Source organism: Neodiprion virginianus, chromosome 6 (assembly GCF_021901495.1).
Source record: "Neodiprion virginianus isolate iyNeoVirg1 chromosome 6, iyNeoVirg1.1, whole genome shotgun sequence".
NCBI classification, from domain to species: Eukaryota; Metazoa; Arthropoda; class Insecta; order Hymenoptera; family Diprionidae; genus Neodiprion; species Neodiprion virginianus.
In genome coordinates, this window is record NC_060882.1 from 7,684,308 (window position 1) to 7,709,844 (window position 25,537).

Consider the following 25,537-nt stretch of genomic DNA (forward strand, 5'->3'; position numbering starts at 1 on the left):
TCTCTCTCTCTCTCTCTTTCTCTCATCAGAGAAAATGGGGGCCCCGCCTTGCACGTTATCTGTTTCCCACCCACCGACTTACGCGTCGTTTCCCGACGCGCATAATGTGTCACCCCGGGAAACAAAGAGAAAAAGCCACAACAAAGCACCGGCAAGCTCGGAGTGAATTCATTAGCGCGAGGTCTCCGGACGTTTCAGCGTTTAATAATTAAATAGCTTCCTTATATCTTACGGTAAGGTAATCATGTTTGAAAATATTTTTACACGCTCTTATGCTCGTTGTCTGTATCGGATCAATACGCGAACGATCGACGATAAGTTGATTTTATCATTGCAGCTTTTGCGCGACTGAGTTGATTAATTACGCCCATCATCCTCCACCCTTACACTTCAGACTTGTGTTAATATTGCTTGACCAAGTTACGCGTCAATTTTGAAATTGCATCGCATCGTATCGAGCCTTTCAACGAAAACTTTATCTCGAAACTTGACAGTTGCAATCTTACATTTTTCCAACATTGTAAAAGGCTTTGATTGCCGAAGCTTATAATAACGGCGTGTGGTAAAAGTTTCAGTGTATAGAAAAAGAGAGAGAGAGAGAGATTTTCTTGCAGTAGTAAATTCGCGCCTCAAACCACGGTGCAGCACGATGATGAGGCTGTTTTTGTGCACTCAACATTTTCAACATCTCGCATCGTCGCATGGAAAAACCAACGGCAGCTATTTTAAAAAACGCTCCGAAGCCCTCTTTCATACGCAAAGTGTGCCACACTCGCCTCCCAACCAACCACTCGGGGCTTGAATGTGTTTTTCTAATTCAAAGGAACTTTTTACCATGTGGTTGGTACACACACGGTATTTCCATGCTTGCCTTTCGCTGCGTTTCTTCAACGGGGTCGAGGCTTACCAAAGCTCGGAGAGTCAAAACCTCAGCGACAACATTGCCAAATCTTTTCAGCATTTTCTTCCTCTTTACATTTCTCCCCTATTCATTCAATCTTCGCTTTAGCTGCTCGAGTTTTTCTTGCAAGCGCTTTATCCGTGCGAAAGATAAAAGGTGCGAACATTTTTTTACGAAATATATATATATAATACATATAAACGCAATATTCCCACCCAAGTACACACACGCACATATATATCTCACCTTTTACGATACGTCTAACTTTCATTCGTGTTACACACGCGTAACACACATCGCGTAATACGTAATTTCTCTTGACCCTCTCGTAATTTCCGAGGGTAAAGTTCTCCTTTTCAGTTTCTTCCATATACGGCTTGGTCACGGTTTCTACATAGATGTACGAATGTGTACATACCATGTTATACATGTGGTAGACCCTCGGCAAGTATTACCGCAAGCAGAAAATGGGCAACGATTTACGATTACGTTTCCACGTCGTGATTCGTAAATTTGCCTGCAGTATATATATGTATATATATATAGCAGCAAACCCGTTTTCTTCACGCTACCTATAATGTAGACGGCAACGACGCACGTGACTAAATTCGTTTTTTCATGGTTTCAAAACCACCCCCACCCGTAATTTCTCGTCGGACCTTATGTAAGATCCCAAAAAAGTTGACACGAATTTTCCCGGCTATGCGGTAATTTTTTTCGCCTCTACGTACGGAGAGAATAGAAGAAAAAAACGACTTTTTCAGAGCTGCGGGAAATAAGAGGGACACGTCAGGATTTCTTGGTAATATATATGCATCGTAAAATGTGGAATATACTCTAGAAATGGTAAAAATCATTGTGTCAAAATAATATCCGATACATTTATAGTATAAAAGATAGTTGACATGGGTATATTTTACCAAAAAACCCTTTTATTTCCTGCAGTTTTCAGTCAGATTTACTCTTTTTCTTTTCTGCGTGTACGCCTAAACGTGTTTCTAAAGATTTTTATATCCAGATTAGGAAAAATGTGGGAAGTTAAATATATCTCTCATCCTTCGGTGAGAGAAATTTGAGATCCTCACGAAAATTTCTTCAACATTATCGTCCGTCCACTGCAGGTATATTATATAGGTACAATTTAGCTGGGTTATAGGGTGTCAGAGAAGCCAAACTCGGCCACTGGGCAGCGAGACATAATTTTAATTTTTTTTTTCATTTTTTTTTTTGTTACTGGCGCAGTCGCTGCCCGCGTGTAATCTCAACGTGTCGTTACGTAATTGGTACCGATTTTTTACCTTCTTTTTTCCCCTTCGCCAGACACCCTCGTCGACTCTCGCTCCGTGCACTCGACGAAGCCTTAGAGAATCGACGCCCTTTAGACGAGAGGAAGGCTACGTGCGTGTTGCACGAAATTTCGCAAATATTTCGTACGTGGGAAGTCCGCGGAAAATGATTTTCTGAATAAGCAAATAAACACCGATATCTGTACAAAACGTCACTTTATGGCCCGATTTTACGATTCAATGTATTTCATTTTTTCGTAAAGTATCTTATGTTTGTACAGATATTTGTTCTAAAAATATCAACGCAACTTCAGAACCACAAAGTATCTGGCAATTTTGCACGAATGATTTTGCAACAAGCCAATTGCATAATTTGATATCATTTTTTGAGAGATATAGCGAAATTCGACATCGTATTCTAGTCTAACACTGCAGACTATCGTTTATTGGCGCACATTATTACTGGGATTATTTTTCCCGACGAACAAATGTTTATTCTTGTTCATTCGTTTATTGGTACACCAAGGCTTACTTCTTACGAACCGACTAAAATATTATACAGACAAATATATTATCACATAACTAGTACAGGTACATTGCTTGATATTACTAACATGGATGCATATTATACCTATATAGGCACACGTATTATATACATGAATATTCTTATTAACCATAAGCTTACACCAAATTTTTTTTCTCCTCCAGAATACAGTTTAACGGTATTATTTTACAAACATATCGTCTCTATTGTACCGAGAAGTTGTATAAATACTTTCGCTCGTGGCCTTTCCAATAAAACTCTCGTTTCCTGTAAAAAAATTGTGAAAAAAGAAAAGAAAAGAAAAAGGAAAAAGAAAAAAAAAAAGAAAGAACGGAAGGTGAACGAGAGCCAAGAAAAAGCTTGAAATGCGTACAACTCGTCGGAAATTTATCAGAAATTTTAAAATTTCTCTAAAAACTCGTCGGCGATGGTGAAATTTCGGTAATATTTCATCGGTTCGGTAAGATTGTTATATTTCGGTGAAACGGGAGTTCTGCAAGAAAATAGAGAAACGAAACTGTAGGTGATGAGGGCTAGGAGAGTGAAGATTAGCAGGCTGATCGTCCAGACGTAAGCAGCGCACGTATCTGCTGTCAATGAACCTGCGGTGCGATGTAAGAAAAAGAAAAAATTATACACGGAGAAGAATTCGCGCGGCGTAAAGGGTTGTGGGGGAGGGGGGGGGGATGAAACGGAATATTTCACCTTTCAGGTTATCTTACGCGTTATGCACGTACGTATAATGTTTTATACACCCACTGCAGCGGCATTTACTGAATCCATGGGTATCCAGCCCAACCCCCCCCCCCCCCCTCCTCATGTACACGTATTACAGATAATTGCAGCTGCTGGAAATCTGTATGCTAACCTGATATTCGAGAGATGCAAATGCTCCGATTCAATTCCGGCATCCATCCGTTTGGACATACGCATAAATTATTCTCGTTGCAGAAAAACGGTATCCAATTTGTGTCTGGACCCTGGATGATTTTCGGATAGACCGCGCACTCTCTCGAATCGTTGCATTTCTTCTCGTACACTGGAATTACAAATACTTTTATTCGCGATATGTTGCAAGTAACACGAATCGGATTACATTTTTTTTTTTTTTTGCATCGTGCTTGGTTGCTAAACTGTAAGTTCGATTCGGGGTGAGGATTGAATGTGGAAAGGAAAATTTTTCAGACATTTGCGAGTGGGTATCGAAAAAAAAAATTATTCCTGATCGTTTTTTTAAACAACGATTATCGTAGCAAGAGTCGTAACGTTGAACTCGAATGAAATCTCGCGTAAATAACATTATAATCGCGTATCAGATGATATTGCTGTGCGTGTAGACGAAAGCAAGAAATTGTATGAGGCACTCATGTTGCGGTATAAATTCTAATAGAGTCGAATTGATAACAAACAAGTATACATACATAAAGTATGAAACGCGACAGGTCGATGATTAGATAAATTGAAGGTTGACTGAAACGAAACGTTGAAAGAATCGTCATTTTACTTTGTTGCAATTTGATAATAAAAAAACTTTACTGGAGGTAAATTTACCCAGTATGACTTTTTATTAATGCTCGATTAAAGTTTAGACAATAGTTAACAAATTTCCTTAAAACTGAATACTTGCAATAATAACTTTGCGATCTTCAACCTCACAGAAAAAAATGTAATATCGTACGCACAGCACAATGAAACTATGTTGTATAGTCAGCGTCTCTCTCACCTGATGAGGCGACAGCCAAACTCGTCATAAAAACGACGGAGCAAAATGTTCGTAAATGAATCCGAAGAGGCTGCATTGTTTTGGCTCGGCTGAATCGGATACGTCTTATTGCGAACCGATGACTTCTACGGCCAGGAGAGAACTGCTCTGGCTGTTTTATCCTCGTGCTTTTACCGATGACGACGTTCTGTCCACACAAAAGTACAGGCGTATAAAATTACTGGCGCATTTGTATTACGCCGATGAAAAGTGGGGACTACACGTGACGAAGTTGTTCGTTACGGTTCGTTGGGTTTTCTTTTCTCTCTCGGTTTGCGTTACGGTAAATTCCGTACTATGCGTATAGACGGTATGTTGTACGCCGTGTTATCGTGTACGACGTGCGTGATTCAGGTCGATTTCAAAAGCATTTCACACATGCATCGCGAGGAATGCAAAAACGCGATAGATTACGTCTCGGTTTTTATATTTAATCAAACGGACTAGTTTGAATTACTGAATTTTTTCTTCGCTCAAGCTTTTTATTATTTAGTTATTTTTTAATATATGACAGTTACTATTCGGAAAATCGATGGAGCAACAAAGAATTGTAAGAAAGAAGTTCACACGTAGAAATTATTCTGGTTAGTTAAAATTGTACAACTAACTTCCGTTACCATTTTATGAATTCGACGAATAACTAGCTCAACTCATTTATTCGCGAATCGTTATGTTTTTTTTTTTTTTCTTTGTCACGTAAAGTTTCTTCTCCAAGTATCGATGTTCCTCCTTTTTTTTTACCGCGCAATTAGCGATTCGTGATCAACTATGTCGTTCCGAGATCTAGTGATCGCGAAGAGGAAAATGAGGAGGAAGAGGATATTCTTCGTGATATTATTGAGAACTCGAGGGGTCTTTTCACGGGCTTGATAATTCAGCTTTTCTGCGCGAAGTGTAACTTTGGCTATACGTTTGGGAAATTATACAAGAGGTTGTTTCACCTTGTGTTGAAGAGAATTAAATTTCTATAAAGTAATCCGAGACAAAGGACCTTGTCAAGTTTCTAATTGAAACGATAAAACTCGAAGGGTCTCTTCTTCTCTTCCGATGCTCCTTCACTTACCGATTATACGCGAAAGCAAGACGGATAAAAAAAATTTCTATCCCCCACATTCATCGGCTCAGTTTTCGGGGCCGAGTTGAAGTTCCTAATTTGAAAATTGAAGCAAAGAAATGAAACTTTGACGAAACAACGGAGTTGCGGATGGTCGGAAACCCGATGGCTCGAAATTTGGAAACGCAGGATTACGAAAATTCGAGTTACGATAGAACAAAGTTCCGAAAAGTTCCGATAGAGCAAAACACCGAAAAATAAAGTTTGGGGTGAGTAAAATTCCAAAAGTTAAAGTATCCTCACTCAGCGTTGCTTACTTACAGAGTGGGTGTAAAAAATCAGAAAAACCGAAAACCGAAATGACGAGGATACCGGACGTAAAAACGTGGAAAATCTAAAACAAAGAAAGATCAAATTGGTGGTGAAATTTCTCCAAGTCAGAAATTCACGGAACTGAAAATATTGTCTCATTCAGAATTTCGGTCTATCAGTTTTTAATTCTTTCGAAACTTTGAGCGTCGGGTTTCAGAGCATTCGAAACTTTGACGTTTCGTTAAAGTTTCATTTCTTTACTTCAAGTTTGGCTAGCAAAAAATTCAGATTTTGGTGCTTTCGGAGCTTTTCAAATTCGGAATATCAATCCCGCCATGAATTCTCTCAAATAGTCGCGTACAAATTTTTTTATCGGAATATCGTCTCAAATCGTCTTCAGTCAATCATCCGCAGATCGTCTCGAAGCGTATATTCGACAATTATCACTCCGACTATTTTCCGCATGTACCAAAGTGCAGGGAAATCAAGCCTTCGAACTTTCCGCTCGAGAATACTTCAGTCAGCATAATTTCGGAACTCTCGAAGAGTTTCATCATCCCCGTGGGGATGAAGCAATTTATTAACATCTCTCTCTCTCTCACTTCCGGCGCATATTTCATGCATAATTACGTATATCATCTGAAATCGTCGAGTCAGCCCGACGATAATTTTACTGTAGAATACGATTTTCGTATTCGCCTATCCGTGTATACTTATATTATATATTACGTACAAGTGTCGTCTTTCTCAAAACCGAAGCGACATTCGTTGGACGGCCTAATTTTCTCCGACAACTACGCAGATCCGATTCATCATCGTATTTTATACGTACATTGTGTAGCTGCGACAAGTTCGACAAGCTGAACACACAGTTGAAAAATAAATGAACTTGAAGCGGAGTCGAGCTGAGTTTTGCAGTTTGTTTTTCGTTGTGCAAGTCATCTCTGCTGCAGCTGCGCGTGCAGTAAATATAATGTATATGAATACATATGTGTATGTATAATTGTATGCACATAAGTGTAAAACACATGGATAAAATTGATACCAAGGGTAAAAAGAGCGACCTTGATTGCCGGGGAAGAAATGACCTGACGTTGTTTCGACGTATTGGCGAGTTTCTGCTGTAGTCTTTGTAAGTCGAGTGGAAAATTGCGGTATAAGGTAACGTTTTCCGTAACGCTGTTTTTAAGTACATCCATGTAGGTGCCAGTGCTGTGCGATTGATCGATTAATCGCTTTTCCGATTAATCTGTAGAATTATTACGAGGCAACGTCGATTAAGCGATTGATCGGAAAGATGGTTAATCGAAAGCTGGGATTAATCGATTAATTGAAATATCCGTAGTTCGGAAAAACGATTAATCGATTAATCGTGTAGCACTGGTAGGTACCGTGTTTAACAATCTTTACCGAGAATGTGTATTATTTGCACAATTCCATCCGATACTTGCAGGAGGAATCGATCCTCGCGGAGTTGCAGGTACAGAAAAATTACGATAAGAATGCCGACATTGACAAAGACGGTCATGGTTTAACCGTGAAAACATTCGCTGCAGGGTAGGAAAAATCGACGACGAGGAGACGAGTTTCCGATTGGCCATAAATTTCGTTCTCACGGCTCTACAGGCTGTAGGGGTGATTCTCGTCGATCGAAAAGAAGCTGCGGAATTGTCTACGGAAGTTGGGATCATTGTTCGAGGGGATGCGTGTAAATTCTCATATCGGATTTGTATTGTATTACATTCTCGAAATCAGTATTTTTCCTTTATTTGATCAGTATGCTTATGAAAGAGAAAGCAAATACCGAATTCTCACGAACGAGAGCTTGGATGTTGTCGATTGGTTTTCCATTTAAGGTCTGTTCAAAATTGTGAAAAATATAGCAGATCCGTTGGATTTCACTACACGATACCGGATTACTTATTTATTTATTTATTTCACAAATTCAACGAAGCTAATTTTTTCTAAAACGTCGGTTCTTCGGTACTCTTTTACAATTAATATCGGTGCAGTAAAAATCAGTAGATTTCATAGTTTGACATTGACTAATTGAATATTTTCCAATACTAACCGTGATGAAAAAAGCGTCACTGTGGAACTGTAGAGCATAGTTTTCGGAATAAAACCATTCGCTGCAGAGTTTATACAAACGAATACGCTGGATTTTTTTTTCACCATTTGCAAACGAGTTGAGAAAAAAGAAAAAAGAAAAAAAAAACTGGTATCAAATTAGCAGTTGTTCATAATTTTATTACAATACTTTCTCCTGGGTTTTCAGGGAAATTTTTGTAGCTTACGAATACACAAAATTGATGAATAATTAACGAACGTACGACTTCCTTGTAGCAAAATGACCAGCAAAGAATTGATTCTTGACTCGGCAACCACTGTAAAATATATTTCTAACATTTTTTTTAACCCACGTTCCGGATAGAGATCTATTTCAAGCAGGTGTATTTTTACCACTTATTTAATCATTTATTTTTCACGGAATCGGCACGCTGATCAATATAATAGTTGTACCCACGCCTGGATGAACACGAGATCCGTTAACGTATAACGGTTTTATAAAATTGTCTCAGTTTCCTGGATCTGCTTTACTTTAAAATTTTCGTGTAATAATGCTGGGTGAGAACAAAGATTCTTTTAGAATTATAGATGGAAATTTTTTTATTTTCTTTTTCAGAAAGAATGCTACTCGACTGCTTTTAATTCTCGACTTTTTGGATCGCAAAACAGAAATCTCACGTTTCGATTAATTAAACAATACGACAGAATTCTGGCCGCGATGTTGAATCGTGAGAAATGTTCGCCAGACGGTGAAATCCGATCCCAATTCTCCCTGGCCGATTTGACGTTGTTTACGAGTAATTATGCACGAAGTAGGTACGGAGGAACCAGAAGCCACCGCTCCTCGCGTCCTTCGTGACTGCAGATAATTTCTAGAGCCAAGAGCGAAGGCAGCCGTGCGACGTAAACTGCTCAGATTTCGTGGCCTGGCAAAGCCAGAGAGCTAATGACGAGATCGAATATCGTCGACGATTCTTTTCTTCGGCCGCGGTTTTCTCGAGCACGAATTAAGAACGTCTAATTTGGCAAAGCTTTCGTTAAATTCCGAGCTCAAGGATCGAGAAATTCAATTTCTACATTCATCGTAGCAAAAACGTACACGAGGAGCTGATAATGAAATGATGTAAAAATTCACGCGGTCTTTAATCTTTGGACTGCCGGGATTTTGAGAGCTTTATTCACCTTAGGAGGTCTCAAAAATATTTATATATAATTATATAACGTACGACTTTCCGCCAATCCAGAGGTTAACAGACGCGGACGAATTATTTAACCCAAACGCTGCTCGTCATTTCGAGAATTCTTAATGGCACGGAGCTAGCTCTCTTCGCAATCAGACTCGGCCCGAAGAGAGGCAAGAGAACGAAAGTTTTTATATTCTGTTCCCCCGGCAACGGCGAGCGTTGTTATATACTCGCAGAGAAGAGAGAATTTCCAGGGTGCGATAAAGAGGGTAAATTGGTACGGACTACGGGATTTTCTACACTGCAAAACGACTCCCGGACTTACTGTTATATTCATAAGATGACGGGTTGTCCTTTCTTGTAGGTGTTTCGGTTGCGTATTTCCTCGCTATCCGCTTCCAGCACTCTTTGCACCGGAACGAATCCCCGCTTTTTTATAAATAAAAAAGACGAGGTCCTTCGGCGATCACTGAAACTCGCAAATCGTACCGCAGAATTCTTTTAGGCGAAAGGCTCGTTTGTTTATCTCCTTCTTCGTCACGCACGCGGTACGTACAGGCTAATAAAAGGAGAAAAATATGCAACATCGCGAGGTTCAAGCGAAACATCCACCAGCTTCTGTGAACTCTTCCTGCACAACCCGCAGTTCCGGTTTTTGAATTTTTTACGCATTTCACGCAGGGAAAGTCGCAGAAGCTGGACGGACGAAACACTTTTCTTCCAAATCATCCCACCTTAAAGTTCACGGAGAGACGGGGCATGTTTTTACGGTTTTTACGTTTAAAGCTGCACGCGTCCTCGTTCCCGCAGCTACTGGGTCTCTGCTCCATGCTCTCCTGCAAGGTAATATCCTGTTGCAGGCTACCGGATATTTCGCCATTTCCTACCTGCCGCCTGCGCTCCCCGCCACCCTACAACCCTCCGAGTAATTAAATATATGAAATTTCACCCGCAGCCGGCAGCAGCTACTGTTTCCAAATTACATATCCTCGTCATTCACGAAAACTCTCTGATCTTACGTTGCGTGCAATTTCGAATGACAATGTGAGAAAACGACGGGTTGAGAGGAGCTTTTGAAAAAGTTAATGTCACGAATCGTTATCTCAACATTCAATAAATACGCATATTCGTTTACTCTGACGTAAAATCCAGACATTTTACGGGGAATTTATTCAGTGAGGAAAAATGTGAGTTTTTAAATCATTTTGAGGGTTTTTGTTATAAAATTGTTTCTAATCTTTTTTCAAAATAATCGTTGATATCCTTAGCCAGTGTTGTTGAAACTTCTTCAGATTCGCATATTTTTTGAAACGGCGTTTTCTCTCTTCCCAATTTGTATCGTACATCTCTTTCTTCACGGTGGACTTAATCTGCGATCTGCGGTTTCGGTCCGTCGCTCGGTAGGGTTTGATAATATTTGAGAATGGTGCCCCGGGGATCTCGTTGAGCCCGGATAACCCGAACGAATGTTATACATACTCGCATGCCTATTTCAAATTCAGTTTATACGTTGAACAGGCATGGCGAATCTTTACACCATGCGACCCGAGAAATCCTCGTCCATAGAAATTATTCCATACCTACGCAGAATCTCTCCAAGTTCCTGAAATACTGCTGTACAATCCTTTCAGATTTTATGAAATTTTTTATGATAAAGAATCCTGGAAAATTGCGGTCCTCGACTTTCTAGGACCTAAGAGTCACTTGCGATTACTCGAGGTACGATAATTTCGTCACGACAGATTTTAATCGAATACTAATTCCAACTCGGATTGTAAACCAGCCGTTTCTAATAAATATCTTTATCGGTATGCTGAGAAGAGAACGCGAGAAGCATGGTTGACGTATTTTAACTTGAGATTCAGTACCGCGAAGATGATCAAAGCGTCGTCTTGATTAATCTGAAATTTCAATACCGTCAGAAATTCATTCTCTTTATCCAGTTTTTCATGAATCTGAAATTACCTGAATACTTCTAATGAGGCAAATAAAATTTACCTTCCTAAAAAATTTACCTAAAAATACCTTCCTTTTATGTTTCAGGTAAGAAACAATTCCAATCTCATGATCAAACTTACACCTTTAATCGCAGTGCGATCCAGAAACGTAAGTAAACCTCCAAAACGAAGAAAAAAAATACATTGTATACACAGCAGGTCAATTCTTGACGGGTGATAAAGAAATTGACACATAATTTGAGAAAAAAAAATTGCGGTACGTGATTCGAAATATGTAACATTTGTGGATGTTTAGATAGGGTGAAATGATCTTTCTCACGCGTATCGGTGTAATGTAAACGTCGCTATTTATTACACGTATGCCGGATTTGAGAACGGTCCGGGATTTTGAGAATCTCGAGCTCCTCTTCGACCGACGTCTGCAGTCAATGTATGAGGTATAAGCTGGGTCAAATGGCGTTGAGCCAGGACACCGAAGGAGCCAGCAATTCGATATTACCGCCGTTTTCGCGACCCCTGTCGCGAATCTATCCATCCCCTTTGTTCCTGTTACGCAACATTCTCACCCCCGTTTCAACCGTTTCAAATTCTACTTCTATGCATTTTATTTCGCGATCCGTCGTTCGATATACTTTTGGTTTATATTCACCCCGGAAGTTTTAGGTTTGTATATTACGGTGTTTTCGCTGTTTCTCATCGAATCGGATCGTGTAAAATAGAGCGAGAACAGCAATTGTTATTCAAAAGGTGTGAGAAAAATTTTACGAATCTCGCGAGTCAAGTTAGTTGTCTTTTTTCGTTTTCGTTCGGTGGTTTCTTATTTATCGTTTTCTTCCTCTTCTTCTTCTTTTATCGAAATTTCGCGACTCGAGAGACGACGACCGTTCGAAAATTTCCCAACGGTTTTTATATCGCGAGTCGAAAACTGCGGGAGAAGCTCGTCAATTTCGTCAGTCGTAATTTCCGATTCGGTAGGAAAATGCGCCGTTGTTACAACAAGAGGCAAAGCTGGGAATTGGGGATGGAAAGGAAGACTACGTCGTTTTCGGTTTGCACGATTACCTATAAGCGAGTGGTGAAACGGATTCGGGAAACTGAGAAAAGGAGTCTGCTCGAGGGTAAGAGGACGAGGGTATCTGGAGACATCCGCAACCTATAATCGTCGCCTCTAATTTCATGCCAATTGCGAATCCCGCCTTGGCCCTTGGAATCTGCAAGTCAGAGTGGCTTCCATCCGATCTCTCCCCTGCGATACTTGAACATCGGTTCATAATATATGTACGTTGAACCGGATGTGCTATCACAATCACTGGAAGCAAGGTGATCCGCGTTAAAATTCGCCTGCATGATCATCGATCCAGAAACCCAATTTCGCAGATCCTTCGACGATGCCGGAGAGAAGGATCGAAGTTCGATTAGGTATTTCGAAAACGTCGCTCGAGAAACGTTCCGCGCCTAATTCTCTCCCCAAAAGACAGTATCCGACTATCCTACGAGTATCTCTGCTTCGAGGGGTTGCAACCTCATCTTTACTCAGCTACCACGAAATCTCGATGTGTCGGTTCGGACGTGCCTGGGAAAAATCTTGAGCTGAATTTCAGAGATAACCCTGCAGCGGCCCCTCAGACCAACCGAATTTGCGTTTGACCACGCCGTTAACCGAGTCCTTCATCCCCCCCACCGTTTGTTCGTCGAGGGAAACGATCGATCATAACGAGATACCGGTGAAACGGATCCGGGGTTTTTTTTCTTGCTCCTCAAAAACTGCGATGCGTTGGCTAAGCGGTTTTTTCGGATCGTTGGGGCGGGGTTTGAAGTTCCGAATTTGAAAAGTTCCCGATGCGCCGGATTTCGAATTATTTGGTGGCGAAACTTGAAGTAAAGAAATCAAACTTTGAAGAAACAACAAAGTTTCGGCTCAAAGTTCCGAAATGCGAGATTCTAAAAATTATACTTCGATGTTTCACAAAAGTTTGATTATTTTATTTCAAGTTTCGCCGCCAAATATTTTGGAACTTGACGCTTTCCGAACATATCAAATTCGGAATTTCAACGCCACCTCGACTTCTTGTCCATACCGGTTTCTTTTCTTTCGAGATCTCAGTCGGACAATGTTTCGAAGAGATAGAAAAAGGGGGAAGAAAAAGGAGAGAGAGAGAGAGAGATCGGCGCCCTTCGCGTCAGCATATCTCCGCAGAATCTTGGCGGGTCTCTCGAGATTTCCCGTGATCCTCAGCTGCCATCCAACAGGGTGCAACTATATAAGGCTGATGAACAGGCATTGCTCAGCCGTGTTTGGAATTCGGGATCCTTCGGGCTTTTCCGGCATCCTCTTGGCTCCCCGCCGATATTTTCGCCGCACGGGGTATAGTCGCCTAGTCGTGACGTACGTGATCCACTATTCCACCTTTCCGCATCGGCTCCTGACGGGATCCTTTTTCCTGCAGCTAAAGTTCGACGACCCCGAACCAGAACTCGCTCCGTTTCTGACTGCGGAGGAAAAGTTCAGACCCTCTTTGCCCGCCTGCCTGCCTGATACTGATGATGTAAAACGTCTCGAGGAAATCCCCCTGAGGGTATAGAACTTGTTTTTAGCTCTTTTTTTTAACTTGCGAGGGAAGACGAGACTCGGAACGAGGAAAGTTATTATAATCATCCTCGGGAAATGAAAAGCTCAATTTTCATTCGATGTCAGTGGTGTGTGTGCCTGTCTGTCTGTCTGATACGCTTTTTGTCGAAATATATCTGGAGAACGAATCGAAGGATTTGGGTGATTACGGCCTCGGTCACCGGAGATTTGCTCGACTCGGTACTGATTAGATTTTGGATACCATCGCTTGAACAGCTGTCGAGTCGTTCGATTAAGAACACGAAAAAAAAATATCTCGAAGTGGATCGAAGGTTTTTTTTAATTTTAATCTTAATTATATTATCGTGGCTTTTTTTTATCTCATAACTGACTAAATTTTGGATTTTATCAGTCATGCGATTTTTTAGTTATTTGAGTAACAACAGAAAATTCATTTTTTAATATGTTATAGGCTCGAAACGCATCCCGGTTGGAAGTTCTTGGCTAGTTCATTAAGGTCGGCCAAATTAGCCACTTGGTTTTTTTTTTTTTATTTCACTAGAATTTTCACATCAATTTAAATACGAACGATTTCGAGAATATACTTGGAAACTTTGGGAGTATACTTGTTGATAGACTACAATGCCACCTTTTACGGTATTTTATTTTTTGCAGTTTATATACTTGACGTAATTTTACTATTGAGGATCGTGTATGAAACGTACAGTCAGGTAAAAAAATTGTTTAAACAGAAACTTGAGGAACCAGTGGTTCAAAAAATCTCCCTTAATCTAATCTTATTATATCGAACTATCGATAAGATATAAATGACCGTGATATAGGAAAAACTTTCTAAATAACTAGATTTCCTAAACATAAAATAAATTGTGGTAAAATCATTTACAAATGAAAAAGTTGTTATCTTTCATTAGGATTTCGAACAAACTTCATCGATTGTTCGGTAAATTTTTTTTATACTAGTGTAAATTTTTTGACTTTGTTAACGACAAGCTTGTTTATTTATTACAGTAGGAATTCAATGTTTTCAAAAAAATATAGTTTCAATCGTGCGTTCCAAGTCTTTGTTCTGTCATATTTTTCTTATGACACACTTTCGACCTTACTGTACGTCCCATACACCCGTAATCATTGATCAAATTGTTGACAGAAATAGCTGATTCGTATCACATTAGCAATTCTTTCACGTGACTAATGCACGATTACGGCGAGTAAATAAACTGGGTAAATTTGTTGCATTTAGTGCATGTAAACAAGAACAACTGTAAAGAACGCAAAACAAATCGCGTGACTAATGCCAAAAGGGCGTATAAAAATTGTACGCCCTTTTGGCTTTTCAAAACCAAAAGGGCGTATAATTTTTTTTTTTGTGCCAATCGTTTTGTCAATATATTCTAAGCCTAAAAATGAAAAAAAAAATTTCAAAGCCAAAAGGGCGTATATCTCAAGTTATAAAGCCAAAAGGGCGTATTATTTTTTTGATAATAATTTCTAATTTATTCCTTACTCAATAATATGCAATTTTTATTCAAAATTTTGAAAAATCTTGATTTTTTTTATACGCCCTTTTGGCTTTAGGCCGGCAATTTCCTAAAGCCAAAAGGGCGTATATCTTGAGATACGCCCTTTTGGCGTTAGAACATCGAAAAATTTTTTTTTGCAGATCTTTACGTTTCGAGTGATTTTAAGTCGAATGGCAAAAAAAAATTTTTTTATACGCCCTTTTGGCATGGATCCCTATCTAACTGCTGTAGTACGCCCTTTTGGCATTAGTCACGCGAAATCGTAAATTCGGATGTTTTAAAAATTGGTATACGATTTTCTCCATCCAGTTTTTCGCACATCGCGCAGACTTTCAGTGTTAATTTCCATCTTTCTTCGGCAGACGAAAATTTCAAATTCGATCAAATCTGAAGAAAAAAACTCTGTCCAAGGGTTTTTCGGATCGCTGATTACTAATCTCAAATCAAATTTTGAAAAATCATTACGGCGAAACTAATCAGCGACCCTGAAAACCCCTGCGCAGAGTTTTTCGACCGTATTCGATCAAATTTGAAATTTCCGTCCACCATCTTGAACTATTTAAATCTGATTTCAGATTCGTAATCAGCGACCCCAAAAACCGTAGAATACTATCTTGTTGTAAAAGTTATCACAGCACAATAATGTGCGATTCATAGGGTTAAAAGGGTGAAGTTATCTACCGATGGGAGAGTTTACCCTGTACTTTAAACCTGCGTCTGACTTCTGTATGGTTATTTCGAAAGGCATGCCACACTATTTTACGTAGCTTCCAAGCACGGAAAAGAACGAACGGTACGGTTTTCAGACCATCGGGACTCTATCATCCTCAGTTAATCTCGCGTGTTTGTCGGCTGCTCGAAGCGTGCGGCACGAATTTGCGAAACTGTCAGATTTCTTGTGCGAATTCAGCGCGGCTCTGCCTGCTTTTGCATACCACGGTATTAAGTTATATCAGGAATGGAAGCGGTTGTTCTATTTCCCCGCCATTTCTCGTCTGTTTATTATTCATCAACTTGGCCTGGTGGACTTGACGCCGGCATCGTCCGTTTGGTTTCTTTGTTATTGTATTATTTCACAGCGGACTGTATCTTCTAGTTGCGTACAACAAACCTAGAATTGCCTTTCTTTCCTACTGTGCGTGATCGTATTTGTTGCATGTTCGTCGAGAAAATATCCATCTTTCAAAGCTGAAAAAAATAACAAATGATGAGTTTATTTCTATTATTTTCATGTTTAAAACAAAAAAAAAACATATTTATTCAAATGTTAAAATAACGGTGTGACAATATTTCGATATATAATCGTATATATGTCGTTATGCTCTGTAATGTAGAAATTTCATAACGACAATGATGCATGACTTAAAAAAACCAACTCGGGATTAATTCCGTTCAGTAATTATCACCTCGCAGTAAAACTCACTCGACTTCAATTTTGAACGACCGCGTTTTATTCCCTCGAATTAGAAACGCGGGTATAGCCGACAACTTTATAATCCTGTATATAGGGCCGTGAATTTCGAATTCGTTTTGAGAAGAAAACTTTTGAAACGAGACCGAGACCGAGTTCGCGCAGCTGCGAGAAGCCCCGAAACTTTTCCCCATTCCCACCCCTAGTAATTTAATCACCCCCTGAATATATGCGCGCTCAACTAATGATCTCTATTATTGGATAATTCTCTACTCGGAAATTGTTTGATGTACTTTTAGCATGGAATTTACTAGCTTTATTCGTGCAAGTAATTTCGGAGTTTCCAAGTGACTGACAGTAAACTGTGCGCTATTTTTTCAGGCTTTCGGCCTGGTTAGTTAACCTGATCTATCGGAATATTACGATAAAGCGATCGATTTCTCGGAAGGGTCACGGAAAAGGAAATTTTTCATAAACCAAGATCTGGAAAAGAGGGATAAAATCAGTTCCGATATATGTATACCTTATCGTGTCGCCTTTGAATTTTTTTTTTTTTTTTTTTATTCTCTTCCTCACTTTCACTTTCAAATTATTCTACCTACCTTGTACTCGGAGGACGGAGATCAAAAGGAAACTTACGGTCCGTTTACATTCTAAGGATCTGCGGCCTCTTCCGTTTACTCGATTGACTTTGTGAGAAAGAAAGAAAGAGAGAAAAAAAAATTAAAATAAACAAATAAATAAATAAATAAAAATAAGGAAGGAAAGAAGACGCCGAGGAATGAAGAATGGAAAAAAGCTTCGAGGAAAATAAGTAGGAAAAGAGAAAAACAAATTCATCCCTAATTTAATGACCCCGATCCGCCTCCCACTGCGAAGACACGTCGTCGTTTCTTTACTCGTCTCTTAGACGGATCTTTTTCTTCCTTTTTCTTTATTTTATTTTATTTTATTTTTTTCTCGCTTTACAACGTCACCGAGAGTTTACCGCGCAATCCCGAAGCCAGATGGATTGCCGAATCGAGAGCTTTCAGGCGACGCGACTCCCTCGCACAACGTAAATTGCAAATAAGAAATTCTACCGGCGATTTGATCCGGGCGTAGATCATTCAACGGAAAGAGAGACTTCGATGATCACCGATTCTCCGGATTTCCGCTACCTTCCGGAAACTGCCTACAACCTACCCTCCCATCCTGCGGGATGCCTTGACCCAAAATTATTGAATTATTGGACCGCCATATATGCGTATTCTGATCACCTGTATTCACCGACAGTCCCTGACCTGTAATTTCGTATGATTTTGAGCAGATATTGTTCATGTGGTTGCGTCAATTTCAGCAGGAAATCTCGTCTTCGGTCACTCTTGACAACAAGATTTGTAATTTTAAGTTACACTAAATTTCCGTGCGAAACAACAAAAGTGAGTAATTGTGAGGTTTGAGAATTGTTGCGTAAGTGACTCGGGATTAAATTTATTCTATACTTCATTTTCACGTTTCATCTGTGTAATTCTTGTAAACGAAGAGCTTTTCACACTGCGAAACCATCAGCCACCGTTTAATAATTAGATGTTATTGAAATTATCTTGATAATTAAGAATCGTTTTAAGTCCGTATGAAATTGATTGCAATAATCCCGTCAAGATAAAATCTTGCGACTTGTGTTGTTATTACTTTATTTGTTTATTTATTTTATTTATTTAGAGCGAGAGATCTATAGATAAAACTGTTACGAATAACATCAATATGAAATATAAAATAAAATACATCACCGAGTTACAAATATCGCTACTTGAAACCACACGAAGTTAAGGAGCGAGCTTAAATTCATGCGTATTGTACCGCACCGAGTACCTGAAGTAAAAATTTAAATGTAACGAATGAAAAGATACGAAGGAGAGAAGTAAAAGCATTCCAGTCGTGACGATGAAGGATATAAATGGCGCGGGGTGTTTTTTGCGACCGAATTTTTGCACCTGGAGTTTCTTGAGCTTTGCAAGCTCGGCTTGAGTGAACCGACAGAAAGATCTATGAGCCTCTCATAAGCGCTGTGAGGTGTACCAAACGACTTACACGCGTAAAGTTTTACCGCTACGCAAAAAGCTCAAGAAATATTTATCAGTCAAATACTCTAGCATTAAAAATTTATGGTTCGTACAGCGATACGGTTGGTTGGATGCTGTCGCTACCGTGGCTTTCTTCCTTACCATCGAATCTTGTACGCACGTCACATTTTAAGCTCCGGCACGTGCCGTAATTACGCTGGTACCAAGAACGTATCTCAATTTGTTTTTTCAACGAATGATAATGAAACAGGCTTTAATGTAAAAGCTGCTTTCATTCCACCGAAGATTATTTCCTATTATAATTATTCTTATTATTTTTTTTTTTTTTTATTTTCAATTTTTCCCGTAGGTATCTCTAATTTGAAACGCTTTTCCGATATCTGTAAAGAGCAAATTTTCCAACACCTCTTTCGTGTCGTTGTGATTAAATTTTACGTACATCCTCTCGGAATTTGTTGCAAGTTCTTTGAAAGTTATATTCGTTAAATAGATCGAACTTATTTTTCAATATCTACTGTGTCAATTATTTTTGTACGAACGATTTCGCAATGATTTACAGCAGCTATGAACGTGTGTATGGGGCATTCCATCACATCTCGATCAAGATTCAACGTCGATGTCTCAGATTGGATTTATAATTTTTTCGTATGAAAGTACATGGCGAAAAACGCAACCGCAATTTTTTCAGATGTTTTCGACCCAGCGTATCTGAAGTATGATCTAAAAAATTGAAACAAAAACCCTAACTTTCTAAAATCTGAAAAAATTTAGTTAAAAAATGTAAGAAAATTTTTGACACCTGATTTAGAACATGGAGATTTTATAACTTCGGAATATAAATAATAAAAATGAAGAAAAAAAATCGTTATTATTATTTAAATTATAATATTATTATTATGAACGAATATTTTTCCGTTCATTCATATGTCAAAAATGCAATCGAATAATAATAATATTTATTTTTCTTATTTATCTTTCGAAGTTATGAAATCTCCATCTTTTAAACGTGTCAAATCTTTTTTTACATTTGATAAGATTTTTTTTTGAATTTTTAAACGATACTTCAGATCCGTTGGGATGAGAAATTTTGAAAAAAATTTCGACTGCGTTCTTCGTCACGCACTTAAATAACATACAAGCAATTAGAAAGTCAATGTTAAGACATTAACGTAGAATCTTGATCGAGATGTCACGGAGTGCCCAGTATGTATGAAAAATGCATAAAATACGCCGTTTAACTAGTTCGCTGCTTCACAGCTTGCAGACGTTACATGTATCCGTGAGTTTCGTTGAAAATTCATGAAATCTACTCATTTTTCACTTGAGAAACATACGCACATGATATGTAAGGCTTGTCGGGATCTTGAAACGGGATCGAAGCCGGGAGTTTAAATTTCAGTTTAAGTTTCAGTCTCTGTCTCTGTCTCGGTGCTTCTCGTCACTCGTCATTTCATCAAGTCAATTTGAATCCCAGAGTTATCTCTCAAAGAGGGACAATTGACGGAATGGAAACGAGCTTCTGACGAAATCGCGATATAAGTGGGAAACCGGATTTGAACAACGGTTTTCATTTCCCTCCGAATGTAGAAATGCGAGAGACCGAAAGAAATGAGAACCTTTGAACGAGAGGAGAGAACGAAGAGAAGAATATAACCGACTACTTTGCTCTCCGAGCTTTATATCCTATCCTAGCTACTTTCAAGACGTATGAGGGGAAACTTTTCTCGTATATATGCAGCTTCGAGTGCTACCGAAATATGGTTTGAACTCGGGGTAACCTCCTCCTTCCTCTTCTCAGCTATCCCATTCACGTCTTCATTCTTGCTCGAACAACTGCACCTACTTGTATTTATATTCTTTTCGAACTTCTCCGGAGCTTCACAGTTTTTAATTCTCATTGTTATATACCGTCTTTTGTGTCTTGCATTCTCTTCTTACACACGCTTCGGCTTTGTTGCTGGTTACAATCGGAGCTTATTTACGATTTCTTGCCGACTTTCTGACTTTTTTATTTCTACAATGGTTAAAGTCGCATCGAGGGCGGGGTTGAAGTTACGAAAGCGCAAAATTACCAATGTTTTGGTGGTGAAACTTGAATTAGAGAAATCAAACTTCGACGAAACATCAAAGTTTCGAATGGGCCGGGACCCGACGCTCAAAGTTTCGCAAGTGAAAATGAGAAAATATGAAAATTTGAGACTCGGAAATTCCGAATCATCAAAAATTTTGGATTTTGTGAATTTTTGCATTGGTGAAATTTCACCACTTTGATCGTTCTTTGTTTTGAATTTTTGATATTTTTACGTTTGGCACTATCGAAACTTTTCTCTATAACTTGATTTTTCGGAATCTTGCATTCCCGAACTTTCAGCCGTCAGGATTCCGACCATTCGAAACTTTGTTGTTTCGCAAAAGTTAGACTTCTTTAATTCAAGTTTCGCCACTAAATTATTCGGAATTTGGCGCTTCCAGAGCTTTTCAAATTTGCAACTTAAACCCCGCTCCCCGCATCGCATTGAATCGAAGCCAGATAGAGAACAAGCAAATTTCTTTCAGCATGCTAATAAGATTTTTTCCTTGTCTGTAACATATTCAAAGTTGATCTTGTGGCGAAAATTCACGTTCAGAGTAACAAAAAATCTCTTATTCAAAGATACCGAGAGAATCAGGGTGTAGAAGGAAAATAATCGGTTTTCAGCGAATTTTTTCTCACATCTATGATTTTTAAACTTGAAACACAGTTTTCTATATTTCAGATTTTGGTATGCAGGAATGTTTCGAAATTAATTATACCCGAATAATACATTTCTGATAATTATCGAGGAATTCTGTCTTGGTATTTAATTCGACATCTCAATGTGAATGGAACGTGGTATAAATCCTGTAATGAATTTTCGTGTAATATACACCATTTACAATAGCGATAACACTGAATTTCATACACGATGAAATTTAGGCAAAAAAAAGGTACGAAAAAAAAAAGAATCACACTCCATGCAACGCCGTAACAACTGCACATTTTTCCTCTTTCACAAAATTAACACTACTTTCAAACTGTAATTCAAAGACGGAGTATAATTCGAATGAAAAAACGGCATCGCAATGCTTGCACGATATTCGCAAAAGAGAGGTCAAAGCTCGAATCTGATCCAAAGTTGGAAGGATGCGTCGAGATATAATACGGAGGTAGCAGGGTGCGCCTTTATTATCCTTCCATGTACATATATACATATATATACGCTTCGGAAATGCCGAGAGATTCCTTCCTTCCTTCCTTCCTTCCTTCCTTCTTTCCTTCTTTCCTTCTTTCCTTATCCTTGACGTATGTATTGAATTTGTGCAGGTATAACTCGCGGATATATATCTTCGATTTAACATCCATCCTGCTGCGATCCGTTCGTTCAACTTTTCCGTACACTGCGTACATACATACATACATGCATACATACCGCATGTACGGATAAACCTACGCGGGATAGAAGTTTCCGAAATTGATTTTGGATCCGCACTACACGGCCTGAGGAGACGACCGGGATATTTCGTCCGGGTTGCATTCCGCGGATTCTTTGCCAATAACCAGCCACGCGAGATTTCCTATCTTGCCTTCTCCTCCCGTTATTCGAGGATCACAAGACCAGGACGTTATCATTATGCTGCCTCCGAAGTTCAGCCTGAGGTTTAAATTCACTTAAAAATCAATATTTCAGGTTTCTTTTCTTTTCTCGTTTGGTTTTTTTTTTTTTTCTTTTTCTTCTCTTGCTTTCTATGTATTGAAATTATAATAATTAAACTCTCTCCCGCATACTTGCTATTATATTTCTGGAGCGCTTATGACGGAGGATTGAACAAAGCGAACGAATGACATTATAAATTGCATTGCTTTTTAACCTCAATACCTCGGGGACTTTTTCTCCAGCGCATTGCAACGTTGCAAATGGAGACGAAGAAGAAGAAAAAAAATTGCAATTATACGGTTTTTCGCTGTTTTAAATCTCATTAATCAATTTCTTTCGCTGTGCATGCTGCACGGAAAATGTTTATCTGCATTAATATCTATACGTATTTTAGAATGCATGGAAATCCGAATTCCAAAGGAGCGGATTTTCTTGCGCCAACAAATCTTCCGCTAACCCCGCGAGGGAAAAAGTATACGTCTATACCTATACGGAAACTGTAAATAAGGATGGGAATTTTCTCGAACGGGTTTTCTGAGCCTCGTCGTTTCTTTTCGAGCAACTCTGGCCGGGGTCTGCACAGGATGGAAGCGGCACATGGCCGTTGGCCGTTCCTCTCAAGGGTCATCGAGTTTGCTCAAATAAAAAGCGAAACTAAACACACACACTCGGATACACGACGGGAAACAAAAAGAGGAAAACGGAAAGCCTGGAAGCCCTCGTCTTTCCGCTATATCGACCAGTCTTAAAGAAATTTACTTTTCCTGTATAAAGACGTCAGTTTTGTTGGATTTAATTGAGAAGGTATATCTCTCAGTGTCTTTTGTTAATTCGAGTTAGTTGAAAATATTTTCGTCCAGTGATTCATAAATTTGAGTAAAATCATGCGGAATAGAACATCGTAGAAATATATTTGCAAAACTATTGATGCGATCAATTCAAATTTGCCGCCTTTCAATGTTTTCCCACGTTACGTATATAAGAGTGATTTTTGGAGAATCAATCACCGGACTAATTTCACTTTTTAAAACTCTAATTTATGCTCGGTGTTTGTTCGATTAATTATTTTCATCATTTTACGCCTGAGGATTGTTCGTCATATTTAATCGTATAAGTTAACACGCAGAATTGGCGACGATTCGATCGTATTGTAATCAAATTAGACAGGTTGAGTGCTTCGCCTGCTTTTCGAGGACTCGTAGCGTTTACCGATCTCAAATCGTAGACGACAAGGGGCGGCTCGTAGTCCAGGCACGAAACCGTCATTAATTCAATTATTTAGGGCCCGGTGAATAGAAATTTGGTATTCCTTTCGCGTTTATAAATCGTCGGAAATCTCTTGTACACAGAGATATTTTCCACCACGAAAGAATTTCCTTTTGTCGTTGTTTCCGCCTGTACAGGTGTACGTACGTAACTCGAATGTCTGTGGGATTATCACGTGACGTTTCTACACCTACGTACATACGTATGACGAATACCTACCAAAGTTTCAACGGCTCATGGCTATAACGTATCGTACCCACGTACAAACAGAATGAAAATTAATCCCTTTCATCGTACTGGACTTGAATTTCTCGTTGGCAAACAAACGCTGGAGCTCCGAACTTTGTCATACATACGCTTTGCACGGTTTCGTACGGAAAGTGCAATACGTATAGCTGGGTATATAACCTGTTATTTGAACACACAAGAATTCCTCGCCGCATGCGGAGTTTGGAAAATCGTAGAATTGAGGCGTAAATGATTCATTGGGCAGTATATACCTGCATCAAGTGAGGACGCGAGTCCAAAATCAATGTAAACGAATAATGAAACACGACTTAGCAGAACACTGAAACAAAGAGTCAAGGACGGTAATTATCCATAACGGACAACCAGACCCAATGCAACAAAACAACGAGGCAACGAATAAACGAAACTTGAACTTGAATAATATTGTACGTCGAAGAAACGAATGAATCTAGTCTCAAAAATGTTCATTCAAACTTACGAATTAAGTTGTTTCGGACAGTTTCAGATTCGTCACGAAGTTCCCGATCATTCCCATGCACCTAATTAGCATCGCAGGTTTGAATCGCGTTGATTGATCATATGTGTAGAGGCTAATTGTTAATTGATTACATGTATAGAGGCTAATTGTTAATTGATTATTCGTCCGCTATAAACAATCCGTCTTCGTTCGTCGCTTTTGCCTTGTTGCTGCTATTCGATAAATTCAACCAAGTTAAATTGGAAGAGTTTTCCCTTAATTACCATAGTATTCGGAAATTAATGTCCGCACATCAGACCGCGTCACATGAATACTTCGTTGTCAGGGATGAATTTGACCCTACGAATCTCCACTCGTGCGTTACACGGAAAATCGGCAAAAGATAGGTTTATACTTTTGAAACTCTCGATGAGACGGAAAAACAAGCAGAAAGAATCGAGATCGGCCTAAGAAAGGGGGGAAAAAAACAACCAATAAGAACTGAGAATTTTCGTTATTTATTGCGACAGTAAGAATTTTTGACAGTCAAATTTTAAATTACACAGAAAAACTTAAAATTCGATCTAAATCAATTCTTTTGATTCGTCTTTCAGCTTCAAAACTGAGAGATAACACGGCCAATTTCTCTCAAGGTCTTATCAGATTTGAGGTAAATAATTACCTCAACTTCTCGTATTCGTGTTGATTTGATTATATTCACGACAACTTGTAGTTGAAACGGAGCTCTCCGAAAAGCGTGGAGCCACAAGCAAAGAACGAAAAAGTCTCAATTACAACCTGACAGCGAAAATTCGGAGAGAAACTTTTACTACCCTGAACGAGTCGCTTCTCTCCGAGTTTCTTTCCTTCTCGCCTTTCGGAGTCGAGATTACGGGTGTCGCTAAAGTCGGATAGTCAGTCGGTGACTTCCTCCGCCTTTGTTGACGGCTCGAGAGAATGGCCGGCGGTTACTCTTGCGCCGTTGGAAAATAGAGAAGGAAAAGGTGACAAAGAGGAAAGCGGAAAGAGGAGGCATTAGCGTTAGTTGCTCGTTCCTCCGTCCGTAGTTTCAGACTTGTAAAAGGGAATCTCTCCTCCCTTTCGTACCTCGAACAATTTTCCCGTCTCTCTGCCCTTCCATCCGTACTTCGGATCGCCGTTTACTCGGAAATACAGAAGGTAGAGAAGTAAGGAGAAGTATCACCTATGGGTTTTCGACCGGAAAAGTGTTCG

The 25,537-nt window shown here is 39.3% G+C and overlaps 1 long non-coding RNA gene across 1 annotated transcript; it reads right to left on the reverse strand.

Moving 5' to 3' along the window:
* Window positions 1-2,598: 2,598 nt before the first annotated feature.
* On the reverse strand, window positions 2,599-6,607 carry LOC124307642 (uncharacterized). The gene is made up of 4 exons (XR_006908841.1): window positions 6,593-6,607; window positions 4,455-4,641; window positions 3,600-3,770; window positions 2,599-3,333 (listed from the first exon to the last, which is right to left on the reverse strand). It is a non-coding gene; the product is annotated as an uncharacterized LOC124307642 (long non-coding RNA).
* Window positions 6,608-25,537: the final 18,930 nt, after the last annotated feature.